This window comes from Melopsittacus undulatus, unplaced genomic scaffold, assembly GCF_012275295.1.
Source record: "Melopsittacus undulatus isolate bMelUnd1 unplaced genomic scaffold, bMelUnd1.mat.Z mat_scaffold_178_arrow_ctg1, whole genome shotgun sequence".
NCBI classification, from domain to species: Eukaryota; Metazoa; Chordata; class Aves; order Psittaciformes; family Psittaculidae; genus Melopsittacus; species Melopsittacus undulatus.
This window is the reverse complement of record NW_022994137.1, coordinates 37,740-51,835: the sequence shown is the minus strand read 5'-3', so window position 1 is coordinate 51,835 and position 14,096 is coordinate 37,740. Positions and strand designations below refer to the sequence as shown.

Below are 14,096 nucleotides of genomic sequence, written 5' to 3'. Positions count from 1 at the left end.
CCTTCCAAGATTCGGGTGATGTGGTCAGAGCATTTGCCAGTGAAGACCGAAGCAAAGAAATCATTAATCACCGTGCAGTTTAAACGTTCATTTATACAATTAATTAGAAATTAGGAGAATAACCAAATACTGAATGCAAAATTAACTAAATTAGTAATAGTAAGCTATAAGCTAAAGGAAAAGCTCTGTAAACCATATTTCAAAAAGATGATTATGGAATAAAGCTAAACTCTATATTCTTCTCACTATACAAAGGTGACATACAACTTGTACTTTACAACAGATTTTATTTTCTGCATTCAAGATGCATATGCTTTACTGACCTTAACATTATGTATGTTTTCAAAGGCAAATACAGACAAACTAGAAAAACAACCTACTAGACTTTTCCGTTACTCCAAACACATCAATTCCTCAGGAGGAAGACAAATATAAAAATATAAAGCAAGGATGTGTAACTATTCATTGAGGAAAGGAACATAACCTAATGGCTATAGCATGAACCCAAGAATTGAGAGAACAGAGGTATCACAGTATGACCTTCTGCAAGTCACCTTGAGGCTTAAGAATACTTGTTGAATATAGTGCTGCATATCGGACACTTTGTTGTTGCATGTAGTTGTGAAGTAGGTGACTTTTTTAGGTTTTCATGAACTTCAGTTCATTTGGTACCTATTGTAAGTGAAATGCATCCTTAGGCAACAGGAAACTGTCCTTGCAGACGTGATGTCACCATACTACATCAGAAAGATTAACTCAGGGTTAAATTGTCAGGTTAAGAGCAATGTATAGCTGTATTTACTAATTGCAAACAAATCCACAAACCGTATCTTGGTTAGAAATCCTCTGTTAATTCCCCATGGGTCTGAATAGGTAATCAGAACTTTGGATGATCAGTACTTTGGCAGCACTCCTGTTTCCTTGGAGGGATAGCTCCAAAAACACACCACCCTCTGCCATTAGCCCTTCAAATCTTTCCCACCTGTTTGTTCAATGCAGATACATTTGCCTTGTACTTACCCACTTGATTGCAGCGGTGGGTTGAGCAAAATGATGATCTGTTCCTTTTTACAACAAAGGGACTGTTATCTTCTACTGTGCAAAGTGTTCTGGGAATACTTACGAGTTTTAATAACAGCAGCTAGAGTAAGTATCATAGTGGAACTTCTCACTTTTCCTGCTTATGTAAAGACACTGAAGTCATCTGGAAAATACTGTTCTTACTGTGGGATAAATTACTCAACTCCCATTTAGCAGTAAATCTTGCTGACTGTGACATATGCCAGTATGTTAGCTACAGTGGGTCTTAAAGATGAGTATACAGGACAAATTAACCAAAACCTGGGCAGCTATAATAAACAAGAATCCTTATGTGGATTTGCTGACTTCCCAGATAGAACTGGCAACCATTCAACCTGCTACTGTTGCTGCAAAGAAACTTCTTAGAGCTTGGCTTTTTTTTTTTTTAAGAATGGATTTTTATTGACTTTCCAGATGTCATTATTCATCTACGTAAATGGGATTTTCTCTTTGCACATAATAGAAAGTGTAAACACAAATTTGAGCATCAGTATATGCTCACTTCTTCAATGGTGACCCAGCACTTGCCTTCTAAAAAAAGTCCTCGTTTTCAGTTTGCAATTCCATTCTGAACCATTTGTAGATACTCCTTGTATAGTTTTTCTTGGGTTTCATAAAGTTTCTTTAGCTTCTTTATTTGTCCTTTGCTGAGTTCTTTGCCTTCTGTATCATGGGTGGGAAATCCCTGAAATATCAAAGGTAAAAAAAAAAAAAACAACAAACAAAAACAAATCTGAGGAGAATATTTAAGATGAATTCTTGGGCTGCTTATAGAATCATGTTTTAGTAAGATGGGGATAATGTCATAATGATAAGCTGTCAGGATGATGTGCATCCTGACTAATTTTAGTTATCTAGAAGCTTGATAACTGTCTATTTGTGTATTTTCCCTTCTTAGTTAATGTAGGGGCAATAGGTGTATTTATTTTCTTTCTTTCTGTCTTGTACTAAGTAAGGGAAGCTTAGAGAGCTAACTTCTTGATGGTTATAGTTAAAAGAATAATGAATAATCCCTGAATGGATGGTTAAGAGACCACTTTTAATTACATCAGCATATTGAATCCAAGGCTTAAAGCAAAAGCAATAAGAGGTTTGTGTTCTCAGTGGAGTAAGTATGATCAGAGTTTTTACAGACATTCTCCTGCCTTGCAGGGGTATTTTCCAGTATTTACACTCTCCATTCTTACTTGTCCCCAGGGCCTGAATTTGCATGGTGAAGAGGACTGGCAGAAGCAGGATCAATGTCCCCAACCAAGTGCTGAAGAAACAGTGCTCTGTGTTTTCCAAGTTAACACCTTTTATCCTCAAGGGGAGCGATCAAGAGCAAAGTTACTGTACAGCCCTTTCAGAGATCTTTTGCAAGAAGAGTGGGCAGTACCAGAAAGAAATCATAGGACTGTAGAACAGGTTGGAAGGGACCTTAATGATCATCCAGTTCCAACCCCCCTGCCATGGAAGCACGGAACCTCTCTGAAAAACATCGGTTCTGGCAGAATTGGGGTATTTATATTTACAAGTGAATCCTTGCTTTGCAGTAGGGTAACAAATCTGTGAATAGGTATCATACATAGAATCGTAGAATAGTTAAGGTTGATACATGTTCCTCCTCCCAGTTTTGCTCTGCAATGAGAGAGGCCAAAGGAGACCAATGTACAGTGAAAATACCCTTGAAATAATGGCTGGCTAACAGAGAACCTTGCTCCCTAAAGCAAGGTATGTGCAATAAAAATAATGTCACCTTTTCTTTCTCTCCTTCTCTGCTCTTGCTATGTTAAATAGTACTGCTCTGGAAGTATTGGAACAAGATCAGCTATGTACATATACAATGGAGTATGTACAACAGAGGAAGGAAACTCTATCTGAAGAAAAGTCTCTTACATTTTCATCAAACATGGAATATTTGTCATGTTCTGATTTGAACATTTCATGTGGTGGAATCTTCATTTTTTCCAGTTTTGCTGCCTGTAATATAAAACATGCATTAATATCAGTTAATTACTGACAAACTGTCACATATTGTAGACTACAGTTTGCAAATAAAAACCCCATTTTATTCATAATTTTTAATCATGTGAAAAGAAACTTTCAGATTTTCAGTGAGAAACAGCTCACTAAGTTTTAGCTGTGCTTGTCTGGGGGACAAAGTGTGTTTTAAATCTGTAGAGAAATCTGCTGCATAAAATAGATGTATTGCAGGAACTCAAAGTAACTTGCTTATATAATCTGAAAGTTGCATTTGATTTTTGCTAATTTGGTTCCTTTGTGTTTTAGGTGCCAATACAAAGTGAGTAATTGTTATGGGTAAAGAGTATTCAGCCTTTCATTCACTGCAAAGGTAATGAATTTTATCAAGTTTCCTGCTGACAAGCACAGGTTTCTGTGCAGGTCACAGCACAACTAAGATCCAAGTAATTGCATTGAAAATAAACTGAACTTAAACTTATCTGTAAACAAGCACACCTCAAAAGCCTTTCCAAGTAATTTATGCCCAAAGCAAGGGAATCACCTTGAAAACTACTTGCAATTTTTGGGTGATAAATACTATTTATCTGGTTTTCTCTCTGGATGTGGCGCTCAAAATGTTTACTTCCTCTTTTAACACAGGAGCACACTTCCTGTGCTGTTAGAGTCATCAGCATGGCAAATAATCTTACAAGTTCATCTTCTCTGGCTGTGTACTCATTCAAAGCCTAAAACCTCTCAGCTATCTCAATTCCAGTGGTAGAGATAAAATGTATTTTTACAAACCACTGCATTTCAGAGTTTAATCATATGGAATAATTGGATTCTTAAAGAGAAAACAGATTTTTTTCACACGTACCTAAAATACTGGAAAGAGAAGAAAATAATAAATGACACAAGCAAAATGTCCTCCAAGAGGCATGAAAGATACTACTTTGGCAATTAAGTAATACTGTCTATGGACTGAAATAAGTGCAACATGTTCTTCTAAGAAGCTTTTGCAGCCTTCAGTTGTGTTTTCAAAGATGGCCTCTCTATAATAGGAGCTGAAAATTCAAACCTGAACTGCAAGCCAAAGGTATCCTGAGCAGGAAATCGCAGAAAAAAAAAAAACAATAAAAATAAATGGGGGCCCAGTTAAGGCCAGGCAGAGAGCGTGTGTTCTAATGTAATCTGTCCTGCATGTGACTTGCTGTTAACACTTTTCTTCAAAACCAGATTAATAGGATCTGAAGACTTACTTCCTGCTGTTGTTTTTTCCTGGCCGCTTCTTCTTTCTTCCTTTTTTTCTCTTCTTCAACCTACAAGAGGCAATGTTAATGAGTAAGAGGTAACTATTTAATTTGGTTGATTTCTCAAATCCCAGCCAACTAGCTCTCTTGGATATCTAATTACAGGCAGAACTGGCAGCGTGACCTGCAGCAAAAACACCATGCCTTATAATTAGAATTGTCTGATGCTTCCCACTGAACGACTTTGATTTCATTTGCTTTTATTCACAGTTAAACCATTTTTAACTGTCCAGAATGCATTTTGCATGCAAAGTGTATACATATAAAAGACTATATACAAAGCCTGCAAACGAAATGGTCCTGCCATTTCACAGGGAAACATGTTTTGGAAATTACTCTAAAGAAAGACCATATTTTGCTGATATTTTAAGCTTTTGACTCAAACTGTGAAGACATTACAGTTTCTCAAGAAGCAGTTGTATCCCTTAATGTTCCTAGGGAAACAACTATCCAAATTTAGCCAACTTACACAACTTAAAAAAAAAAAAATCTCTTGCACTTGATAGGAGAGACCTATCGCTTCTCCAAGAGCTTTTCCAGTACTTAACATAATACTGTTTCCAGGGAAAATGTACTCTAGCTGCAGGTTACACCCAGCAGCTATATACAAACTGGTTTCAAATGTCTTTTTGATAAAAAATCTAGAATTGGCTGAAACTATATTTTACTTCTTCTTTGTCCAGAAAACATCTCCACAGACAGAGTCTTCTAACATTTCTAGTCAAGATGGAACTTTATAATTTGTGAAAACTGAAAACAGACATACAAAGTGTTAATTTTAAATGTTACAAAGACAAGTATTTATGCTAGGCAGTGCCAAAAAGAGGGTTTCTATACAGACCTTGTGAATGGGAATTAAAATTCACAATCTTTATCTAGTAATAAGTAAATTCTTTCCCCCACACTAGGAATCTCTCACTTATCCATACTACATTAAATAAGATTTTTCCAGTGCATTTTGTTCTCGCAAATCAGATAAACACAGTCTAGTTCTATGGAAAATGTTAACTTCATTTTTACAGACAAAAGAAGTCCAAATCAGCTTCTGATTGGAATTGTTCTTCCAGAGAAGTCAGTATGTCTGTAATACTCAATATCCCTTAATTATATGAAAATCTTAAACAAAAAACCTTAGAGGTATTTATTAGGTCTCATATAAAATTTTCAAGAACCTACTGTTTTAAAAATTCTTTTCCTGAATACAGTCAAATTTTAGTATCAATTATATTATTTTCCTTGTTGCTAGCCTTAAGATTTCTCTTCCAAGTTATCCAAGAAATGTAAAAGTACCCATAGCTTACACATTACTTTAAATTTAAAAAACAGAATGCTTAAACTAATAACCTTTTTCTTTTCTTCTCGTTCTTTCAATAACGTGTCTTTATCCACTAATTTAACCACAGTTGGAAGTCCTAGAGAAGACAAAAAATAGGTAAATGGGTTTCCAATGCTTCAATAGTCAAAGATAAGTGTTTTACCCTATAATAGCTATTTTGGCTTTGCAAGCTGAATGCAAATACAGCTAACTACTCAAAAGTGACTAAGAAATTAGGTACTGTACAAAAAGATCAGAAAGATTGAAATGTACATTTTTATATTCTATACATATATTTTAATATACAGTTCTAGAATACATATTCATACATCAGAAATATAATATGCTGTAGCTTTGCAGTCCTTGAGTTTTTTTGATTATTTCAGATTAGTCTCAACAGGTTGTTTTCCCACTTCTTACGAAAACAGAAAGACTACAGATAGCTACAAAGTTATAAGACCTAATTGGGTACCTTCATGATCTTCAAATCGAACACCAAGTTCAGGAAGGATGTCATCTCGAAGAGCATCACTCAACTGCAGCACTTCAGTTACTGCAGAGCATGAAAAATACTTTTAGTGAAACAGATTTGGTGAAAGTATACTTCGATCATGCTACATAGTTATTTAAATGCAATTAAGAAAGTGCTACTCTCACACAGGCCAGAGAAAGGTCCCCTATTTTAAGGTGATAGGCCTTTTAAGTAAGTTCTGCCTTCTTTCAGCTACACAGAGAACAAGCATGTTTCTTTGCAGGGACTTGAAATTCCTAAATTTCTTCCAAGATTGAAAGACCTCATTGTTCCTCAAGGGGAACAGAAAGAAAATCCAAGGCAAATCAGAAATGATGCAACAATTCTGCCATATTCCTGAGTCATATACCCTATAGCACAAGGGTATACGACTCAGGAAGATGCTAACGGTTGCTGTAGGATTTCCAAAAAGAAGCGTTAAGAGCCCTATTTTAGAAAAGTCACAAATGTGAGATAACAAGATTTAGTGACCCCACTAAACATGAATGAGTTATTTCACACCATCCTTCTGCTTATCAGTTAGTTTAGAGACAGAGCCTCCCAACCATCTGCTAGCTTGGGATAGTCCTTGTCTGCCCGTCCTGCTATAAATTTTGCAGGAAGGTCACACTGTTTCAAATCTATGCTAGTTATCAGAATAATTACAGATAGGGCTGGTTTTAGTGAGTTGTGTGATCACTGGGGCGTCCAACTGTGCCAAAGGTGAAAAGTACACTGTGAGGAAGACTGCTTACTTCATCTGAGGAAGACTCCTTACTTCATCTGAGGAAGACTCCTTACTTCGTCTGAGGAAGACTCCTTACTTCATCAGGACGACCACCAGAGGGGGCTGCGCAAGCGCAGAAGAGTCTGATGCCGTAATGGATTGATGGGGCAATCCCTGATGCATATGTATTAGTGATGTAACAACCTATGTTGAATATGCATTAACTGTGAAACTTTTAAGGTATAAATTGTGAACACGATGTGACAAAGGGGAAGCCAGATTTGGGCGAGTGCCCCTGGTTTCCCAGCGCTGCAATAAAGCACCTCATATAACCATTCTGGTGGTTATGTGTGTATTCTTACGCTAACACATCCAGTATATAAATCTGTGGTGACCATTAAAACGTGTGCACAGGACCCGGTAAGAAAACTTTGGGCCTGTCTGTGGGTATTACCAGGTGGTCAGGACCAGAGAGGTGAATGGTGTGTGAGTGAGACGTACCACAGATACGAAGCGAGTACGGAGTCCTTTTAACTGCTACTCTGATATCCCACGAGGGACTCAGCCAGTGACCGGACACCCATGAAAGGTGTGTGTTCTGAACCTCTCTCTGGAATGCGGACTTCTGGTAGTAAGGGGTCCTGGGGAAAGAAACACCCAATACCGTCTAATATCCCCTCAGACAGTCCTTTGGGGGCTATGTTAGACAATTGGGAAAATAACTCAGTACTAATCCATAGACAGGGCAACTATGGTTCAATACTGTATGTTTATATGGACAAAGGGACCCATCAGGCCAGATAATTTGTTCAGGCCACAATACAGGTCATATGAGGACTGGTTATGTCAAGCATTAAACCTATTTGCCAATAATAAGAAGCCGTTTAATCAGGAAGAAAGTAATTATGCAGCCTGTTGGGTGGGGTCTTGAGATATATTTCGGGTACTTAAACTTATGGAAAAGAAAACAAAAGAAACCAAAGGGGGACCAGTGGGACCCCCTGGAACATTTACCCATTAACCCCAGAGGAGACCAAAACCCCACGAATCCTGTAGGAGCAGGAATGGACACTGATCAGCAAAATTTAGGAGCAGGAGGGGCAGGGGCAGCTCTAACTTACTCACCCCTGCCCCCCTATGAAGCCTCCTTAACTTGGCCAAATCTCTCAGCCCTAGACCTAGCAGACTGCTCAGGGTCAAGTCCAGGGATGCAAACACTGGTGCTGACAAGCAAGGGAAGTGAGAGATGAAGCATTTCAATATTCGCTGCGGGAGGTCCCGATGGGGGGACCCTAGGGGGGAGTTGGTTATGTAAATGTCCCTCTTATTAGTGCTGAAATTAGGGAGTTTAAAAAGGATGTGGTAAAGCTTTTAGGTGACCCCTTAAGACTAGCGGAGCAGGTGGATCAATTCCTGGGCTGAATATTTATAGCTGGGATGTAATGCAATCGATTATGGGGACCTCGTTCACTCTAGAGGAACAACAAATGATATGAGTAGCAGGAATCCGAGCGTGGGACCAAGAACACCCACAGGGGGTGGGTGGAATGATGAGAGAACAGAAAATGCCAGTAGCCCACCTGCAGTGGAATCAAAATGCTGAGGAAGGCAGACAGAATATGACTGATTATCAAAATTGTATAATCAAGGGAATTAGAGAAGCTGTACCTTTGATGAAAGGCAGGGTAAAGATGAGTCCCCATCAGCGTGGTTAGAAAGATTACGGAGAAATATCCAGCAATACTCTGGAATTTCCCCGAGTCCACCGGCAGGACAACAGCTTTTAAAGGCAAACTTTGTGACTCATTCATGGGGAGACATAAGAAAAAAGTGAGAAAGAATTGAGGACTGGAATGATAAGGAACTTAATGAACTACTACAAGAGGCACAAAAGGTGTATGTGAGGAGGGATGAAGAAAAACAAAAGGAGAAAACCAAATGGATGGTGACCAGAATCACCAAAGTAATGAGACACAAATCCAAAACCACACAGAATTCCTCAGAGTCCCCCACTGAATGTATGGCAGAAGGGAATAGGGACTCGGAAGGAGAGGGGAACCCGACCTAAGAAAATCTGGCCACAAGAATATGCATGGCAGAATGAAGGGCAAAAGTGTTATTATTGTGGAGAAACAGGGCACTTTAAAAGAGAGTGTCCTAAGCACAAGAAAGGGATGTAAAGATCTTCCAAGTACAAGAGGACCTTGAATAGGGGTGGCAGGGGCTCTGCCTCCTGGGGTCAAAAGATGACCAGGAGCCCTTGATAAATTTAAAACCAGGACCCCAGGAGGAGGATACTACCTTTTTGGTAGATTCAGGAGCACAACGAACATGTATAACACAGACACCCACCAGAGTTGAAACATCCTCCCAAACTGTGACAGTAATTGGTGCAAAAGGAGAAAAATTTGATGTACATCTAGCTCCTTCTGTAGAGATAAGAGGGAATGGAGTAACCTTAAGGGAGGATTTATTGATAGCATCAGACTGGTTGATTTACTGGGGAGAGATTTAATGGGATTATTAGGAATAGGATTGATCCCAAGGAGGGGATAATGGAAGTGAAACTATTCATATTAAGGAGATTGGACATAGATCTGAAAGTGTGGGCAGCCCCTGGCAATAGGGGCTGACTTCAGATTTCCCCCTTTACAATCAAGATGTATACTGAAGTACCAGTCAAGGTATGGCAGTATTCAATGTCCTTCAAAGGACGGAGGGGGTTACAACTGGTAATAAAAGTATTAATTCAGGATGGATTGTTGGAACCATGTATGTCACCATATCGCCATATAATACATCCATATTACCAGTAAAGAAGGGTGATGGGACATATCGGCTGGTTCAGGACCTAAGAGAGGTCAACAAATTGGTCCAGATACGCCACCCAGTAGTCCCTAACCCATAGACAATAATGAGTAAAATACCCCATGAATATATATGGTTTTCAGTAATAGATTTAAAAGATGCATTCTGGGCCTGTCCCCTTGATGAGGGATCACGAGATATTTTCGCATTTGAATGGGCAGACCCGGGCACTGGGAGAAAGCAATAACTGAAGTGGACGGTACTCCCGCAGGGGTTTTCCAAAGCTCTGAAACTATACGGACAGGCATTGGAGGGTATAATGGAAAAATTCCAATGAAAGAACACTGTAACAGTCTTACAATATATGGATGACTTATTAGTGACTGGAGCGGAACAATCGGATGTGGAGGAAGAAACGGTGGAGTTGTTGAATTATCTAGGGCAGCAGGATTATGAGTGTCCAAGAGCAAAGTGCAATTTTTAGAGAAGGAAGTCAAATATCTCAGGTATCTAATTAGTGGGGGATCCCAAAGACTGAGCCCAGAAAGAACTGCACGAATCATCAAACTCCCGATACCAAGAACAGTGTGGGAGATTAGACAGTTTCTAGGGTTAGCTGGATTCTGCTGTATATAGATAGAGGACTATAGTACGAAGGTTAAGTTTCTATATTATAAGCTCACATTGCAGCATACCAAGGTGTCCTTTTCACTAGACGAAGTGGGATGGTTTGAACAAATTAAAGAGGGATTAGTACAAGCCCATGTGTTGGTGTTACTGGACTTAAACAAACCCTTTGCACTCTATGTCAATACTTCTGAAGGTACTGCAAAAGGAGTAATAACCAAATAATGGGGGGGTGGGGGTGTGTGTATATGAAACCAGTAGCTTTCCTATCAAAACAGGTTGCCCAAGGGGGTTGTGGAATCTCCTATGTTGGAGATATTCAAGGCCCACCTGGACAAGTTCCTCTGTGATGTACTCTATGTTACCCTGCTCTTGCAGGGGGGCTGGACAAGATGATCTTTCGAGGTCCCTTCCAACCCTTGGGATTCTGTGATTCTGTGATTCCGTCAGGCTCTTTGAAAGCACACTTGTGAGTATCTGAATGTCTACCAAGATTAATATTTTCATCAAGGACCTGGATGAGGGAACTAAGTGTACCCTCAGCAAGTTCGCTGATGACACTGAACTGGGAGGAGTGGCTGACACACCAGAAGGCTGTGTTGCCATTCAGCGAGACCTGGACAGGCTGGAGAGTTGGGCAGGGAGAAACTTGATGAAATTCAACAAGAGCAAGTGTAGAGTCCTGCATCTGGGGAAGAAAAACCCCATGTACCAGTACAGGTTGGGGGTTGACCTGCTGGAAAGTAGTGAAGGGGAAAGGGACCTGGGGGTCCTGGTGGATGGGAGGATGACCATGAGCCAGCAATGTGCCCTTGTGGCCAAGAAGGCCAATGGCATCCTAGGGTGCATTAGAAAGGGTGTGGTTAGTAGGGCAAGAGAGGTTCTCCTGCCCCTCTACTCTGCCTTGGTGAGGCCACATCTGGAATATTGCATCCAGTTCTGGGCCCCTCAGTTCAAGAAGGACAGGGAATTGCTTGAAAGAGTCCAGCGCAGAGCCACAAAGATGATGAAGGGAGTGGAACACCTCCCTTATGAGGAGAGGCTGAGGGAGCTGGGTCTCTTTAGCTTGGAGGAGACTGAGGGGTGACCTCATCAGTGTTTACAGATATGTAAAGGGTGGGTGTCAGGATGATGGAGCTAGGCTTTTTTCAGTGATATCCAGTGATAGGACAAGGGGCAGTGGGTGTAAACTGGAGCATAGGAGGTTCCATGTGAACATCAGGAAGAACTTCTTTACTGTAAGAGTGACAGAGCACTGGAACAGGTTGCCCAGGGAGGTTGTGGAGTCTCCTACATTGGAGATATTCAAGGCCTGCCTGGACAAGTTCCTGTGTGATGTACTCTAGGTTACCCTGCTCTTGCAGGGGGGTTGGACTAGATGATCTTTTGGGGTCCCTTCCAACCCTTGGGATTCTGTGATTCTGTGATTCAGGACAGCACTGGCAAATACATTTTTCTCAATTACTGAGAAAAGGAGGTTATAGATATTTGTTGATGTTAATGGATACTTTTTAGGGTGGCCAGAAGCATTCTTTTGTAGAATAAATAATGCAAGACAAGTAATTAAAACACTGATAAACAGCATAATACCTTGTTTTGGAGTAGCAGTTGCAATTTCTTCTGACTGAGGCTCACACTTTAGTGCAAAATTGTTACAAGAAATTAGCAAAAAATTAGAAGTTGATTGGCAGCTACATGTTCCATACAGGCCTCAGGCCAGTGGGCAAGTAGAAAAGATGAACCATCTGATCAAACAACATTTTAGTAAAATTTGTCAGGAAGCGAATTTGTATTGGTACCAAGCCTTACCACTGGCTCTATTAAGAATTCAAACTAAATCTCAGTCGAAAGGAAAGAGACTAGGCCATGTAAAATTTTATATAGAAGACTACATCAGCTCTAGTTTAAAGGAGAAAGTCTTCTGCAAGTGGGAGAAGGCTATATCCAACAGTTTCTGATCAATCTGGGAAAACAATTAGGAGAAATAAATAAGAGAATATTAGGGACAAGTGCAAGAGGCTTGGATTATCCGATTCACCCTTTTAGATCCGGAGAAAGGGTTTATGTTAAGAATTTTTCAGGAGATTCTCTAGAGGAGAAGTGGAGCGGACCGTACCAGATATTATTGACTACCTTTACAGCAGTGAAGATAAAGGAACAACCTGCTTGGATACATTTTTCAAGAATAAAGAAAGCACCAGAACCAGAGAAGACATGGCAGATTGAACCTTCAGGACTCTTATATATGAAATTGCATCGGTCATAATTAGGACTTATATGATAACTGGCGTACAAACTTGGGACTAAAACTTATACCTGAAATTAAAGGAGAATGTTACTAAGGTTTTTAATTGTAGTGACTGTTGGGTGTGTGCACAGTTGCCTTAATCAGGATAAAATCCGGATCTACCATTAACCGACGTTCCTATTCCCAACACTATCTCGTGGACTAATTTGTGGGTGAACACTAGCAACCTATATCCAAGTGAAAGGTTAAGATTTGGGATAGTTAATCCTAATCCAAGTAAAGGATATTATACCTGTATACAAAGATGCATTACACCAGGAACCAGAGTATGAGGTTGTTTGTTTAAATGCCACAGGTGTTAAGTCACTATTCAAATTGCAATCACACTATTAATATAGATAATATCATGGTTCAGTGGTGGTCCATTCCTGAAGGGAAAGGATGGTATTGGCTATGTGGAGAAAATGCTTATAAGACCCTACCCCCCCAACTGGAAGGGGGCATGCACCTTAGGTGCTGTGATTCCCAGTCTTACTATTATTGGCATATATCCTTCTGGAACCTGGGTTAGAAGTTTTGCTAAACTGATTAAGCGAGGGTTTAACCCTGTTGCTGAATGGAACACCACATTTCATAGTTTTGTGATATAGCTAATTCCATCTTTGGGAGTAAGTGAATTAGAGAAGGCAATCGTAAATATCTCAGAAACTACAGAGGAAATAGAAAGTAAAACCATTGATATAATCCAAGCGGAACAAGAAGAGATAACTAGCCTGTCTAAAGTGGTATTACAAAACCGAATGGCTCTATACATGTTATTGGCTTCACAAGGAGGAGTTTGTTCCATAATGAAAGTTGCTGTTCCTACATAGATCAAAGTGGCAGAATTGAAACAGATCTGGAGGAAATTTGGAAACAAACGAAAATATTTCATGAAATGGCCAAGGATGATACCTCCTGGGGGTTTGAAGAAATATTGAAACAGTTAACTTCATGGTTTCTTAATCTCTCCTGGTTGAGGCAACTGGTTGCAGGAATAGTAATATTAATTATTTTGATATTGATTACTTGTGATACTATACAATGTTCCTTCTAGTATTGTAAATGATTTATGATGAATTATGAAGATTGGAAAAGAAATCAAGCATTAAGTAGAAACAAGAAATCATTTTGAAAAGACTCTAGATGGTAATGGTAGTATATAAAATGTTGCAAAAGAATTTGCAAAAGGACAGAAAATGCGGGATTTGAGACAAGGAGGCACAAAATGTAATCAGTTCTAAGTAACCTTTAGTTTGATGGCTTTGTAATGGAAAATAACTGAGGTACTTGAAAGTAGATGACATAGTTTTAGGTCCTTAGTACAAAAAGTGTAAGAAAAACAGAATAGAAAAACAGGACCTGGGGATGGGGAGTATCTGGGACTAGCAGATGTCCTGTATGAGCACAGTTAAACTAACTGATGGGTAGAAGGACAGGTTGATTGCTATGTTTGTGGTACTAATGAGCCCATTAAGCTGTCTAAA

At 39.5% G+C, this 14,096-nt stretch overlaps 1 long non-coding RNA gene across 1 annotated transcript; it reads right to left on the bottom strand.

The window, feature by feature from the left end:
- Window positions 1-270: 270 nt before the first annotated feature.
- Window positions 271-6,546, bottom strand: LOC117438368 (uncharacterized). The gene is made up of 5 exons (XR_004550721.1): window positions 6,122-6,546; window positions 5,679-5,746; window positions 4,284-4,343; window positions 2,959-3,042; window positions 271-1,765 (listed from the first exon to the last, which is right to left on the bottom strand). It is a non-coding gene; the product is annotated as an uncharacterized lncRNA (long non-coding RNA).
- Window positions 6,547-14,096: the final 7,550 nt, after the last annotated feature.